This window comes from Desmodus rotundus, chromosome 2, assembly GCF_022682495.2.
Source record: "Desmodus rotundus isolate HL8 chromosome 2, HLdesRot8A.1, whole genome shotgun sequence".
In the NCBI taxonomy this organism is placed as follows: domain Eukaryota; kingdom Metazoa; phylum Chordata; class Mammalia; order Chiroptera; family Phyllostomidae; genus Desmodus; species Desmodus rotundus.
The window spans coordinates 77,234,807-77,250,261 of record NC_071388.1 but is presented as its reverse complement, the minus strand read 5'-3'; positions in this window follow the sequence as shown (position 1 = coordinate 77,250,261).

Genomic DNA, 15,455 nt, shown 5'->3' with positions numbered 1-15,455 from the left:
AGCTTAAAGCCATAAAGCAGTGACTCCTACATTTTTATTTACTTTTCTAATATTTTTCAGTTCCTAGCTGTCATATATCCTTATATTATGAACTCATAATGACATTTCTGCATACCGAGTTCTAAGACTGACTTAGGAAGTCTGTAAACATGTGGTAGTTGTGAGGATATTAGAGATGCTAATTTAGCGCAGTTGTCTTCATTGGCTCAGTTGTCTGGAAGACATCTAGTGAGTACCAACAGTAGAAGCGTATTTGCTGCGAAGCTGATGGAGCTGAAGTCTCAAGGCCCCTCCCTAGCAGTCTTTTACAACGTGAACTCAGGAATGTGATCACATGTACCTGTGTTTTTGTGACATTTACAAAAGCAAGTGTTTTAACTGAAGTTCACTAAGATCACAATCCCTTTCTACCTGGATTTTCCTCCATCACACCATTCCTAGAGTCAGTTGGTGTTGGAGTTACTGGGGGCATTTTGGGATCGGCTCGGGAATTTGAGTTGGGAATACATTTAGTTTGCATTTGGTGGGATATATTTATGTGGTTGTAAACTTCTCCAGAGTTATTGCATAAATTCCAGTTTATCTATTGTGTAACACACCAAGCATTCCACCCAAGATGTAGGACCAGAGATCCTATTCAAAATATAAACATATCCTCAGGCTCCTAACTCCGAAAATGTGGGTAGTAGAGGTGAAGCAAGATTTGAAATGTAGCAAAAGGTGACTTGTGGGAAATTATTACAGGCATCAAAAGTCAAAACTGAAAGAGGAAGAACTGCTTTTAATTAATGTAATTTCATAACAATAACATGTTCAATAATGCAGTACATAAAATTTTTATGATTGTAAGTACACCAAACTTTTTAATAAAAATCATCTAAAATAGAATTCATCAGAATCCTGGTGTGTAGGCACAAACCTGTGGCAGGCAGGACCACAAACAGTGAGTGTGAGTATGTAGTGTTACATGTTTACATAGTTCTTCTAAATTGAACTCTTTCCATTATATGTTTAGAAAATGATAGTACAAATCTTTGTCATAAGAAAGTCTATCAAAGCATATACCACCAAAAATATAAGAAAATAAGTATTATAGAGGTATGCTGGGCAGTTAATGGACAAAAATATTGTATTTCTAGACTTTCTGATATTTGTAACATTAGTCAACCTTTTACAATTGGTAATTTACATGATTTATTTTTTATTTACTTTTGAATTTAATCTGTTTTTAACTTTATATCATTTTTGTTTAAAGAGGACCCCCAAGTTGTAAAATCTTCAGATACCACAAAATGTAGTTCTGTCCTGAATGCCAACTATGTATCAGATACATGTTCATTCTTAGAGATACAAGGATGAGTGAGACCAAATGCTTTCCCTCTAGGAGCATGTCTGATGGAGGAAACACGAGCAAAGGGGGTATGACAGGGGGCATCTTTCTAAGGGAATGTGTAAGGTACATATTCTAGATACATATCTCGCTATTTCTAGAAATATACATCTTTCTAGATATATATATACCTTTTTAAGAGATCTCTCTCCCTCTCTCTCTCTCTCTCTCTTTCAAGGAAGTCTTACTTAGAGGAGGTAACTGTGAGTATTCTCTCTTTATCTCCACCTTGTGTAACCATCACGACTTCCACAAAGTCTGTAATTCTATAGCTTATTTGATATGTCAGGAAAACTGAAGTCCGTCATATTGTAACTCCTGAAGCATAAGCACTATATACCTCAAAAGTACCAGAATGCACTGAAAGTGCTGATGCCCAAGCATTTAAACAAGGATGCAAATGTAGTTTAGAGATGCTAAGCTTTTTGTTCTGAGAAGTCCACCAGAGGGATAAACATCGTATATGTCTTAGAGCACAATATTCGCTGTGTGGCAGGTGGCCCAGGAATATTAAGACAGCTGTCAACATCAAGGAAAGCACCAGCCCATGAAAAGCGAGCAGATGTATTGGGGCACTTCACTAGCTGCCTCCTAGAATAATTGCTGTTCGTGGCCAATGAGGCAGTGTCATGCTGCCCATGGCAGCAAAAAGCTATTATTGGATATAAGTGCTCAATTAGGAGATGGGGTGGGGGAGTATCCTTCCCTTTCCTTTGTTTGTATAGCTCAAGTTTTTGTTAAGAACCACCACAGCAAATAAGAAAGGGGGGGAAAGATGTTTGCATTTCTCATTCTGTTACATTCTGAATATTATGGTTCGTAATGGGAAAGCGCATCCGTCTTGCTGCTTCAGTGAGAGCAGATGGTGAAATTTTTAAGTAATCGGTTATTCAGATTTCTTATGGGATAGAAGTTTTATTGTATTATTTGTCTGGTTTTTATTTATAGCACATGTGGAGACTGAAATCTTTCAAACTTTAAGATCTTTTAATGCTTTAATTAAGATGTATTTGTCTGACCTAAATTACTCCTTTCTTCACTTGATATGATGATGATATTTACAAAGAGAAATGAGTTCTTTACAAAAATATGACATTAACATTAACAATTACATATTTATTTCTCAAACAGTGCAAAATTAGTTAATGCCATCCACTGTATTCTAAAAAGTATAAATAGAAGAAGGATTTCTTTGGCAAACCTAAGAAACTCAGTTCCTATATTCTGTTTTCCCAAAGTATTTTATCGAAGTACATAAGCTATGTATTGTACTGTGTATATCTAACATACAATTTTAAGTGGATCTATTCTGTAAAGAACAATTATTTCATAAATTTCTGAACTGCACTATGTTAGTGTTGATTATAAATTTTATGATCTCTTTATAAGAATTTAAAATTTATGAAACAAAACTTTAGAGTAAAAATTGTCTTGTAAATTGGCTTTCCTTTTTCCTAATTTTGAAGTTTTGGGACATACATGTCCCAGACTCCTGAGTTTTCTTACTATGTACATGTTGTTCCTGGTTAGATTTGCTACAAACAGTTTCAAAACAAGGCATAGAAGCAGCTGTTCTTGTGAGCAAATGTTTTGATTAGAGTGAAAGCAGCTGGAAGCAATACTTGCTGACATATAAGATGAACCACAGTTTTCACATGGGGACTGGACCTAATCTAAAATTAAGATTAGCATTAATATCCTCACGTGAGTTTTCTTTGTAGAGAAGAAAAAGTCTACTCACTTTGCTTATCATCTTGAGTGAAGTACTGAATATGGAGCTGAATATGAACCTGACATACTTATCTATGTAAATCTTACATACTTCATTATGAAGTAACATTACTAACAAACTTTTCAAAAAATTTTATTTTAAAATACTGCTAAGTGCTTCTGGATGAAGGAAGGTGAAGGGATTAGCCAAAGATCATATATGTATGACCCGTGGACACAGACACCAGTGTGGGGATAGCAAGGGGGGGCGGAGGCTGGGTGGAGGTGGCAAAGCAGGGGAAATGCAGGATAGCAATAGTGTCAATGATAAAAATAAAAAAGTTGCTAAAATGTAGTAACAAAAAATCCACGTGGATCTTATAAAACCAAGTGTTACTGTATGTAGGATAAGTATAGGGGCTGAAATTTTGGTTTTTTAGAAATGTAGCAAGTACATTTTTCAATCATCCCCCACTTTCATTTTGAAAGCTTTGTAAAAATTCAAACTATAATTTAAATGGTTTTGCAAAAAATATACAAAAACACCCCCTATCAAATATTTTCATCAGTTTATACTAGCAACTGGATTCCTTCTTCACTCTTCTGGTCAACTTTCATTAGTAAAGAAAAAAGTTACTTAAGAGGTAAAACAGAAGACAAGAAGTTATGCTAGGAATATTTTGACTCCATTATCAGAGTAAAAAGATAATTCTCACAATGAATTTCATATTAACAACCATTCAAAAGTTTCATTCATTTCTATGGTCTACCTTCTACTTTATTTTTTTGTGTTTCGGTTCCATAAATAAGTACCTCTATGTAGTCAGTTTCCATTATATGTTATTTGGGTTACTTCTTAAACAGGTAAATGCATTGACATACAACTTTGAATTATCAAGTCTAGAAGACAATTATATAAGCAATTGTATTTATGAGCCTAACAATTGGTATTAATTTTCAGTAAGTTAAAAAAATGATTCAACTTCCATCTGGTTTGACAGGAGCTCCACTTTAAAGGACCATCATGTACATCATCAGGTGAAGTGGCTGACCACACCACACTGTGGAATTTGTCCCCGTGGAACCATCAACCTCATGCAACCTGAAGGGAACAACAAATAACATTCATTTTAAATCCCGCCACTTTCATTCCAAGTCTTTCTACCATTTAGGGACATTCCATAGGTATATTTGGTCTCTGTAGCTTAAATAGAACACAGTCTAGCTTAGGAAAAAGTGTATCTTTAAATAAAATTTAATAAGCAGTTACTGGCAAAACCCTACCTTACTGAGACAGAAAGGTAGTCAGAAAACTTTGAAATTTATATGTTTACTGTAAAGTCTATTAATCAGTCCCTACTTCAGAAAAACAAAACAAAACAATCAAGATAACGGAAAATTCTGAAATAAAGGTCTAGAATCTAAAGATCATTGTCCTAGTATTTATTTCTCTAGTGTTAGGTGCTCCCAACTAGATAAGAGAGTTGGTGGTGGTCTAGCACAAATATCGACTGTTATTTATTACAAAATCATAGATATGTGATTCTGTAACAGAACAATATGACACTCAATCACACCATATGACATTTTAGGTGAAATGCTCAAATTAAAACTATAAATTATCACACCCATATTATTATCCTACCAACCACACTCAAGCAGGCGTTACTTCTGCCAGACCCTGTATATCTAAAATCAAACAAATAACAATACATCCTCTCACCCATTCGATACACATTTATCGAATACTTCCATGCCCTACATTTGGTGACTGGAATACATACTGTGGGGTCATTAACAGTTTTCACAAATCACAGCTCCAGAATCATAAATCAGAGAGTTCCACAACCCAAATGAAGTAAAAAGCAAAATAATGACAGACTTATACATACAGAACAGGCTGACAGTCGTTGGGGTGAGGGATTGGCTGGTGGGCGGTGCAGGGATTGAGCAAAAAAGAAAGAACTTGGCTAGCACTGTGGTGAATGCCGGGGGCAGGAGGTAGAGGAGGCTATAGGGGGGATGAATGGTGCTGGACAGAGACTTGACTTTGGGTGGTGAACACACAACACAGTGTACAGATGATGTGTTGTAGAACTGTGCACCTGACACCTGTATAATTTTGTTTACCAATGTTGCCCCAATAAATTCAATAAAAAAGAAAGAAAATTCCATGACCACAACCAGTTAAAATACCTGCTGAAACCGATTTCTATTAGGAATATCTCACTAGTCAAAAGCAATGCCAAGGCCCAGTATGAGCACACATATACTTGGACAACAGTAGACATGCTATGTTTCTGCCTGGTTTGGTGAGGGAATATTGCAGTAAAAGGGCGCTCTTACACTGTGAATCATCAAAGCCCTGTGTAGAGACACTCAATGGCTTTGGTATGTTAATATGAAACTTCCTTTAAGCAAACTCTTTGCCATATTCTTTAAAATAATTGCACAAGTAAAAAGTGAATAACAATAATAATGAATGAGAAATATGCAGGTAGAGAAACTGCCGCTCTGGTCCTAAAGCAACTTACGTGATCTGTTTATACCTGCCAGGTACTGACCAGACAGGATAGACCAGTAGATTAGGCTGGGGAAGTCTTACTATTAAGTATCTAATTTAGAACCAAAACCAAGTGCATACAAGAATCGAACAGTTTGACACTTTTATACAAGTTGCCTTTCTCACAGCTGATTGCCTTACATTCACTCTAAAAGTGGTCAGGTTGGTACCAGTAGCATGTTGTAAAGTCCAAAAATTCATCTGGTCCATCTTTATGATCAGTGGTTAAGAAGTTTCTTTGCCCCCCTACAAACTGGCAGAACTACTGTATTGTCTAATGTTATATCTACAATGTTCAAGATTTCTGTACTTAATATCATATGTACGTACTCCCATTTCCCATACTGGTTGTAATTATCAACATATTCAGACAGTTGATTTTTATAAGAGTGAGACAATTTCAGACTTTCTTTTTGAAAATAAATTACTCATTTATTGTATTCTATCCTGGTTCTTAATGTTAAGTGCCATTTGCTCTATATCACCTTTTCGTAGAAAATTATTTTTGTCTAAAGATATTTTTTATTTTGAAATCACTTCACACATTGCAAAATTATGAGAGTACAAAGAACCTCTTTTATTCCCTGAATTATCTGAAGGTATGTTGTTGAAATCATTGCCCATCACCCCTAAATACTTTGACGTGTAACTCTTACAAACACGACCAATCTTCTAAAATCCTAAATGACCACAATACAACCCTCAAAATAAGAAATTAGTGTTGCTATCGCCTACCATCTTATCCTCAGACCCCAGTCACACTTTGCCAACTGTCTCTTTAATGCCCCTTGATTCGCCTAATTGATCCAGTGGTCCAGTGATCCAGTGCAGAGTCACGTGTCGCATTTAGTTGTCATATTTCTTCAGTCTCCTCCATTCTGGGCAAGTTCCTCAGTCCTTTCTTGACTCTCACAACTGTTACACTTTTGAATATCACAGGCCATGTTTTTGGGGGGTGAAAAGTAGAGACATCTCTCTAACTGGGGGTATCTGGTGTTTTCTTGTGGTTAGATTCAGGCTATGCATTCTTGGCAAAACTATTACAAAATTAATGTTGTGATATTCTCGTGGCTGTGGTACATGATTTCAGTTTGAACCATTACAGATGATATTTACTTGGGTCACTCAATGAATTTCATTTTAACTCATTGGATTTTTAAAAACATACCTGTTTACATTTTTAAAACAGTTGCTTTCAGGACAATATACGTTAATTTCCACTGTCTACTGGAATTGATATCAGTTCATGTAAAATGTAAACATTTTATAAGTTCAGGGCCTTTATGATCCCCCAGCAGTAATATTGCAGAACCACATGTCATTTATATTACAACTATGTAGATTCTAAAGCCCATAGGAATGCGCTATACTTTGTTGCTTTAAACATTCACTTGTACTTTAACGACATTAAAGAAAAACCTTTTTATATTTACCCAAATATCCGCCATTCGTCATTACTTCCTAAGAATTAATTTCCCTCTGGTATCATTTCCCTTCAGACTGAAGAATATTTTTTATAGTAGTTCAAACCTGCCAGTGAATTTTTTTTTCTTAGTTTTCTATCTTAGAATTCTGGATCAATAATTTTTCCCAAACTTTAGAGATATTATCTTTCTCTGTCATGGATCGTTTCTGGTAAGAAGTGCACAGTCGTCTGTATCGCTGCCACTCTGGGTCTAAGGTTGACTGGCCCCCACACTGCCCCCCACTGGATGTTTTTGAGATTGTTTTTGATTTTCCACAATTTGCCAGGATATGACCAGGATTTTTGGTTGTTTTGTATTAACTCTATTTGGGGTTTGCTAGCTTGTTTGAATCTATAAATTATTTCTTTCATTTGATCTGGGAAGTTTTCAGCCGTTATTTCTTCAAAAATTTATTCTGCACCATTCTCTCTTCGCTGAGTGGGACTCCAGTTACATATTTTAAAAAAATGTGATATCCCACAGGATCCTGAGGATCTATTCATACTTTAAAAAAAATATTTCCCTTTCTTCTCCAGGTGGGAAAATTTGTATTGATCTAATTCAAGTTCATTTCTTATTTCTTCTGCCATTTTCATTCTATTAGCTCTGTGCAGTGATTTTTAAAAGTCAGATATTTTATTTTTCTGTTCTATAATTTCATTTAGTTTCTTTTTATATATTCTATTTTTCTGCTGAAAATTCATGCATTTTCATACATTATAATCATGATTTCCTTTACTTCATTGAGCTGAGTTCCTACATCTGCCTGGAAGTCCTTATCCAATCCCTCCGTTGGGGTCATCTCCACGTTGGCCTCCATTATCTTCACTCTTGAAAATGGGTGACAGTGTTCTGGTTTTCTTCATATGTTCAGTACTTTAGGATTGTCTTGTGGGTATTTTGAATGCTATGCTGTGGATACTGTGGATTCAATAAATTCTAACGAGTGTTGTTATGTTGGCTTTGCAGGGACATCACACTGCTTAAACTGAAAATCTGGCCTTGCAGACATTAGATCAAATATCGTTTAATATTATTTTAGCCTTTGCTAAACCTGCTCTGAGTTTGCCGTGTGTGCTTGGTTTGGAGCTCAGCCAGAGACTGGGAAAGTTTATACCCAGAATTTTAAACTCCTGTTCTCTAGATTTCTGCTCTTCCAAGTCTAGACTCCCTTCACTGTGCAGTGGCTTTCGTTGTCCTCTTTTCTTTAGGCCACAAAAAGGGCAGGTTTTCTGTCAGAGTTTTGGCCACCCTGTCCTGTGATTGTGACTGTCCTCAGGCTAAGCCTCAAAATGGGAAACTCGCCCTATACCAGGACCTTCTTTTCAGTTTTAACTCCCCTCCAAAATACGCGCTTCTGTTCATTCTCAAGAACCTTCAGGTAATGGGAATTTTTGTTGTTGCCCAGAGTTCATAGTTATCTCTAGGAGGACTGGTCTATTAGGAACTTGTTCCACTATAACAGAAGCAGAATTCAGTCTAAGCTTATTTTTAAAACAATGAAAAAGATCACATACTACTAGCCTAGAGCCTCATAATTAGAAGCTTAAGGATGTCTTTAGGAATAGAAGTTGAATTAACAAAATTAAATATAACCTTCACTGAAATTCCAATTTTATTTCTTTAATGTGCCCCCCAAATCTGTGGACCATGGGGAAATCATAGAATTTTGGCTTACATAATTATGCACTCATCCAGCAAATGTGGGCCTAATGTGTACCATCCAATGTCCTCGGCACTGGGAACGCAGTGTGCGAATACATACCCTACTCTCAAGGAGTGTGTATTCCAGTGTGAAACACCAACAACGGACACGTAAGTACATACAATAATTTCAAGTTGTGATAAGGTGCTACGAGGAGAAGGGAATGGGGGCAAAAGGAGGATTTGTTGGTTTGAATATGATAGATGGCAACTCTGAGGAAGTGACTTGAGTAAAATGAGGGAGTGACATGCAAGGATCCAAGGAGAGGCATTCCAGGCAGAGAGAAGAGCAAATGCAATAGTCTGGAGGTGGGAAAGGGCTTGGCTCACTTGGTGAATGGTAAGCTGGAGTGCAGGAAGTGAGGGCAACAGTTACGGGGAAGGAGCCTAAGACAGCGATTTTCAACCAGTGCGTCGCATGCATTTTTAAAATATGGAATACCCACCTGTTTAGTCAGGGGCACTGACCTCTTTCCCCTTAGTCAAATTAAAAAATGACAACAGTGAACACAATAGCTATCTGATGTGAATGAATCAAAATGATACTTACTTTTAATTGTCAGATTGACAAAATATATTTTTGTGTGCTACAGAATTTTAGTAATTAGCTTATGTGTGCCATGAGATGAAAAAGGTTGAAAATAGCTGGCTCAGTTGGTTGGATCATCATCCTGTTCACCAAAAAGTTGCAGGTTTGATTCCCAGTCAAGGCACATACCTAGGTTGAGGTTTGACCCCTGGTCGGAGCATGTACTGGAGGCAACCAATCAATGTTTCTTTCTCACATCAATGTTTCTCTCTCTCTCTAAAATCAATAAACATATCTCCCAATGAAGATTAAGAGGGGGGGGCGGAGAGAGAGAGAGAGAGAGGTGTAGCCAGAGCATGTTAGATAGGGACTCATGTAGGCCCTTGTCAAGTTTTACATTTATTCTCTATGTGACAGGAAACTATTGAGAGGTTAAAAATAGGAGAATTATATGTTTTATTTATTTTTTTAAAGATTTGACTTATTTACTACTAGAGAGGCGAGAAAGAGAGGGAGAGAAACATCATTGTGCAAGAGAGACATTGATGGATTGCCTCTCCCATGACCCCAGCTGGGGACCTGGCCTGCAACCCAGGCGTGTGCCCTGACCAGGAATAGAGCCAGCAACCTTTCAGTTCACAGGCTGGCGCTCAGTCCACTGAGCCACACCAGCCAGGGCATTATTTTTAAAATAGGAAAATAAGACTGGTTGCTGTGCAGGGAGAACACTGTTGCTGAAATGGGAGGGAAGGAGGGGCTCTAACTAGGAAGTGAGGTTAGAGGTCCAGAGAAACACTAATGGAGGGCTGTGAGGTCATAACCATGTTTTATTTTGAAGCAGGATTTGCTGATGAATTTAAAGAGAGGCATGAGTGAAAAAATTATATCTCTTCTTCATATTTTAATTGTTATCAATGTGATTATTGATTTTTGGCATAATGGATGGTCATTTGCATTCAGTGTCATTTTCATTATTTTACTTTGTTATCAATGAACACATTTTCATTCACTAATATCTTTTGATTGGCTAAATAGACTAATACAGGTTGGTACATATAAAGATAGGATCTTAGTACATTTATTTGCAAAGTGAATGGAATTTTGACTTTGATACATAAGTTTTTCTATTTCGGCATGCTTGTATAACTGTGAATACTGTGATTACTCAATTCTCCCACTTCTCTTTACATAGTCTACTGTAAATTTCAGGATGGGGTCAACCCAATGCCATTTGGTTTTTACTTAACAGCAGGAAGTGAAATTGATGATCAGCACTGCTAAAATATAGCCATCCCAGATACCCAGAATGTGCATATATGAAACAAAAAGTACAAAGTTCAAAAAAATTTGGAGACATTAGCAATTTAAAACATACTTGGCATTTTCATAGAATGGATATTCCATGAAACTGTTTAGGGTATCATTTGTATTAATAAATTATAATTTCTGTCCTTGCTGATGTGGCTCAGTTGGTTGGAGCATCATCCTGTAGCCACGGGGTTTTGGTTAGATTCCTGGTCAGGCACATGTCTGGGTTGCAGGTTCAATCCCTGGTCAGGGCATGTATGGGAGGCAACCTTTTGGTGCTTCTCTCTTGCATCGATGTTTGTCTCTTCCTCTCTCTGTTCCTCTCTCTCTAAAAGCAATGGAAAAAAATGTCTTCGGGTGAGGATAAAAAAATTTTTTTAATTATAATTTCTAAGTAGAAACACTAGTATTCTTTTAAATTAATTTTGTAAAAGATCAGCTATTTTTTCAGAGAGTTGTAAATTGGTCTTGATACAAACATACATACATATGTGTTTAGATAGGTATGTATACACACTAAATTGTAAACAAAACAGTAGGAGAATAAGAAATAATTCAGTGCTACTGTTACCTATGTGTCCAGTTCTTTGTCTAACTCCTAAATAGTTCATTTTACCATGGCTGGTCAAGGCCCTGAAAAATTTTCCCAAATCTCCCAAATAATGATTTGTTGCCTCAAAAAGCTGGTTTAGCAGGGGTGTCAAACTCACTTTCACGGGGGGCCACATCAGCCTCAAGGTTGTCTTCAAAGGGCTGAATGTAATTTAGGACTGTATAAATGTAACTAGTTGACAGTTAAGCAAGAGCTTGGTGCTGACGCCAGGTAGAAACAAGGTGCCGGGCTGGATAAAATAAGGTGGAGGGCCAGATTCAGCCTGTGGGCCTTGTGTTTGCCACCCGTGATATAGAGGGTCTTCTATTTCTTGTACTGAGAATTACCTAATAACTAAATCAGGATAAAAGACAAGAGAATATGTGAATCAAAGCAAGGCACATCCAAGGCCTCGAACCCCTTTCAAAGCTATGGTAGTTGGTAGGTTTTTTTTTTTCATCCTCACCCAAGGGTGGGGTAGGTGAGAGAGTGAGAGTGAGAGAGCGAGCGAGAGCCAGAGTGTGTGTGTGTGTGTGTGTGTGTGTGTGTGTGAGAGAGAGAGAGAGAGAGAGAGAGAGAGATCATCTGTTGCCTCTTGTATGTGTTCTGACCAGGCAGGTGTGTGTCCTGAGCTGAAATCAAAACCACAGCCTACTGGTGTACGGACAGTGCTCAGAACGGCTGTGCCAACAGCCAGGCAAGGCTGTAGTGGTCCTTCTGTTCTGTGTTTTTCAAAGAACCAGCTTTTGGTTTCATTAATTTTCTCAATTGTGTTTTCAATTTCATTGGTTTCTGCTAAAATCTTTATAACTTCTTTCCATCTGCTTGCTTTAGGTTTAATTTTGCTTCTTTTTTCTATTAACATGAAATCATAGATTATTGACTCGAAATTTTTTTTTTCTAATTTAATGCTACATTTTTCTCTTTGAGTGCTGTTAGCTATATTCTACAAATTTTGATATGGTGCATTTTCATTTTTGCTTAGTTACAAATATTTTCTCATTTCCCTTGAATCATTGTATTTGACTTTTGGATTATTTAGAAGTGTTTTTGTTTAATTCTAGATGTTTGGACATTTTTAAATGTTAGTGATTTCTAGTCTAATTCCTTCACAATCAGAAAACATACATGTATGATTTCAAATCTTTTAAATATATTAAGGTTTGTTTTATGACCTAGGACATGGTCTATCTCGGTGAATATTCCACACACACTTGGAAAAAAGTACTCTTCTGTTGTTGTTGGATTGCGTGTTCTTTACATGTCACTCCAACTAGCAGGTTGGCGATATTTTCAGTTCTTTTATATCCTTGCTAATCACCTACCAGTTCTATCAATTATTGACAGAGTGGTAAAGTACCAGTTATAATCATGGATCTATTTCTTTCAGTACTGTCGATCTTTCTTCATGTATTTTGGAGATGTTTTTAGGTAAATGTACATTTAAAGTTGTGTTTTCTTAGTGGATTGACCCTTTATCATTATATAATATTCATCCTTTCCTATAATTTTTTTGCTCTTTGCTCTACTTGGTCTGATATTAATATAGCCACTCCAGCTATCTTTTGATTAGTGTTTGCATCGTAAATGTTTTCCCACCTTTTTATTTACTTATATCATTATGTTTGAAGTGAATAATTTGTAAAGAGCATACAGTTTGGTAATACTTTTATCCATTCAATTGATTTCTTTTAATTGGTATGTTTAGACCATTTACATTAAAAAAATTATTATGCTTTGCCCTGACTGGTGTGGTTCAGTGGATTGAGCATTAGTCTGTGAACCAAAGGGGCCCCAGTTCGATTCCCAGTCAGGGCACATGCCTGGGTTGTGGGCCAGGTCCCCAGTGTGGGGCACGTGAGGCAACCACACATTGATGTTTCTCTCCCTTCCCCTCTCTCTAAAAATAAATAAAAAATCTTTAAAAAATTATTATGCTTAAATTTTGGTCTACCATTTTGTTATGTTTCTGTTTGTTCTCTTCATTTTTTGTTACTCTGCTTCCCTGCTTCCCCTTTTGTGCCTTCTTTTGGATCATTTGAGTGTATTTAGGTATTCTATTTTAACTTATCTTTTTGACCATATTTCTTTGTATAGTTTTTTTTGTAATGTGGATTCTTTTGGTATTATAATAATATACTTTCACGGTCCACTTAGAAATTATATTTCTAATTTCAAGAATTGTGTTAGAAAGCACCATATTTGACCCTTTATTCTTCCCCTTGATTTTGTAGTTGTCTTATATATTACATTTACATACATTGACTCCCATAACAATGTTTTCAACTGTCAAACACATTGTTTTTTTATACTCCCTGAGGACACTTTTTCACTGCTTTAATTTAGAGAGAGAAGAAGGTAGGGATAGAAAGAGATAGAGATAAACTGAGAGAGAGAGAGAGAGAGAAACATCAACGTGAAGGAGAAACAATGATTGTCTGCCTTCTTGTAAATACCCTGACCGAGGATTGAACATGCAACCTGGGTATGTCCCTGGCTGGGAATTGAACCTGCGACCCTTTGACCCTTTGGATGCTCCAACCAACCAGGGCTCAGACACATTTTAAAGAACACAAGATGTCTTTGTTTCCTTCTGGTATCATTTCTCTTCTATTTGGAGAACTTCCTCTAGCAATTATTTTTTTAAAAAAAGATTTTATTTTTAGAGAAAGTGGAAGGGAGAAGGAAGAGAGGGAAAGAGACATTGATGCAAGAAACATTGATCGGTTGCCTCTCGCATGCCCTGTCCGAGATCGCCCCACAACTTCAGACATGTGCCCTGACTGGGATTGAACCAGCGACCTTTTGCTTGGTGGAATGACACCCACCCAACTGAGCCACATTGGTCAGGAATCCTTTAGCAACTCTTTTAGAACTGGCTTGGTGCAACAAATGCTCTTGCTTTTCTTATTCTGACATTGTCTTTATGTCACCTTTGTTCTTGAAGGATACTTTGCTGGATATATTATTTTAGGTTGACAGTACTTATTTTAAAGCACTTAATTTAAAAAATATATTTCATTGATTATGCTATTAGAGTTGTCCTGATTTTTCCCCCTGTGCTGCCCTCCACCCAGTACCTCCCATTCCCTCTGGCAATCTGCCCCCTCCCCCCACCCTTAGTTCAGGTCCATGGGTCATGCATGTAAGTTCTTTGGCTACTCCATTTCCTATACTGTTCTTAGCATCCCCTTGTCTATTCTGTACCTACCAATTGTACTTCTTAATCCTTGCATCTTTTTCCCCATCTCCCCCTTACCCCTCTCAGCTAATAATCCTCCAAACGATCACCATATCTATGATTCTGACTCTGTTCTGCTTGTTTGCTTAGTTTGTTTTTTAGATTCAACTGTTGATAGTTGTGAATTTATTGTTATTTTAATGTTCATAATTTTGACCTTTTTCTTGAATAAATCCCTTTAACATTTCATATAATAATGTTTGGTGATGATGAACTACTTTAGCTCTGTCTGGGAAGCACTTTATCTGCCCTTCAATTCTAATGACAACTTTGCTGGACAGAGTAATCTTGGATGGAGGTCCTTGCCTTTCATGACTTTGAATACTTTGAAGCCTACAAGGTTTCTTCTGAGAACTCAGCTGAGAGTCTTATGGGAACTCCCCTGTAGGTAACTAACTTCTTTCCTCTTGCTGCTTTTAAGATTCTCTCTTTACCTTTAACCTCTGGCACTTTACTTATGATGTGTCTTGGTGTGGTTCTCTTTGTATCCATCTTGTTTAGGACTCTCTATACTTCCTGGACTTCCATGTCTATTTCCTTCACCTAACTAGGGATTACTTGTCATTCATTTTTTTTTCTTTCATTATTTTTTCAAATAAGCTTTCAATTTCTTGCTCTTTCTCTTCTTCTGGCACCCCTATGATTCAAATGTTGTTATGTTTGAAGTTGCCCCAGAGGCTTCTTACCCTGCCCTTGTTGTTTTGGATTCTTTTTCTTCTTGTTCTGTTTGCATGTGTTTTTCTTCCTTATGTTCCAAATCATTGATTTGATTCTTGGTTTCATCCAATCCACTGTTGTTTCCTAGTAAATTGTTCTTTATTTCACTTGGTGTAACCTTCATTTCTGCCTTGTCTGTGTTATTCTGTTGCAATACCCAAGGAGTTCCTCGAGCATCCTGATAACCAGTGTTTTCAACTCTGCATCTGATAGGTTGCTTATCTTCATTTTGTTT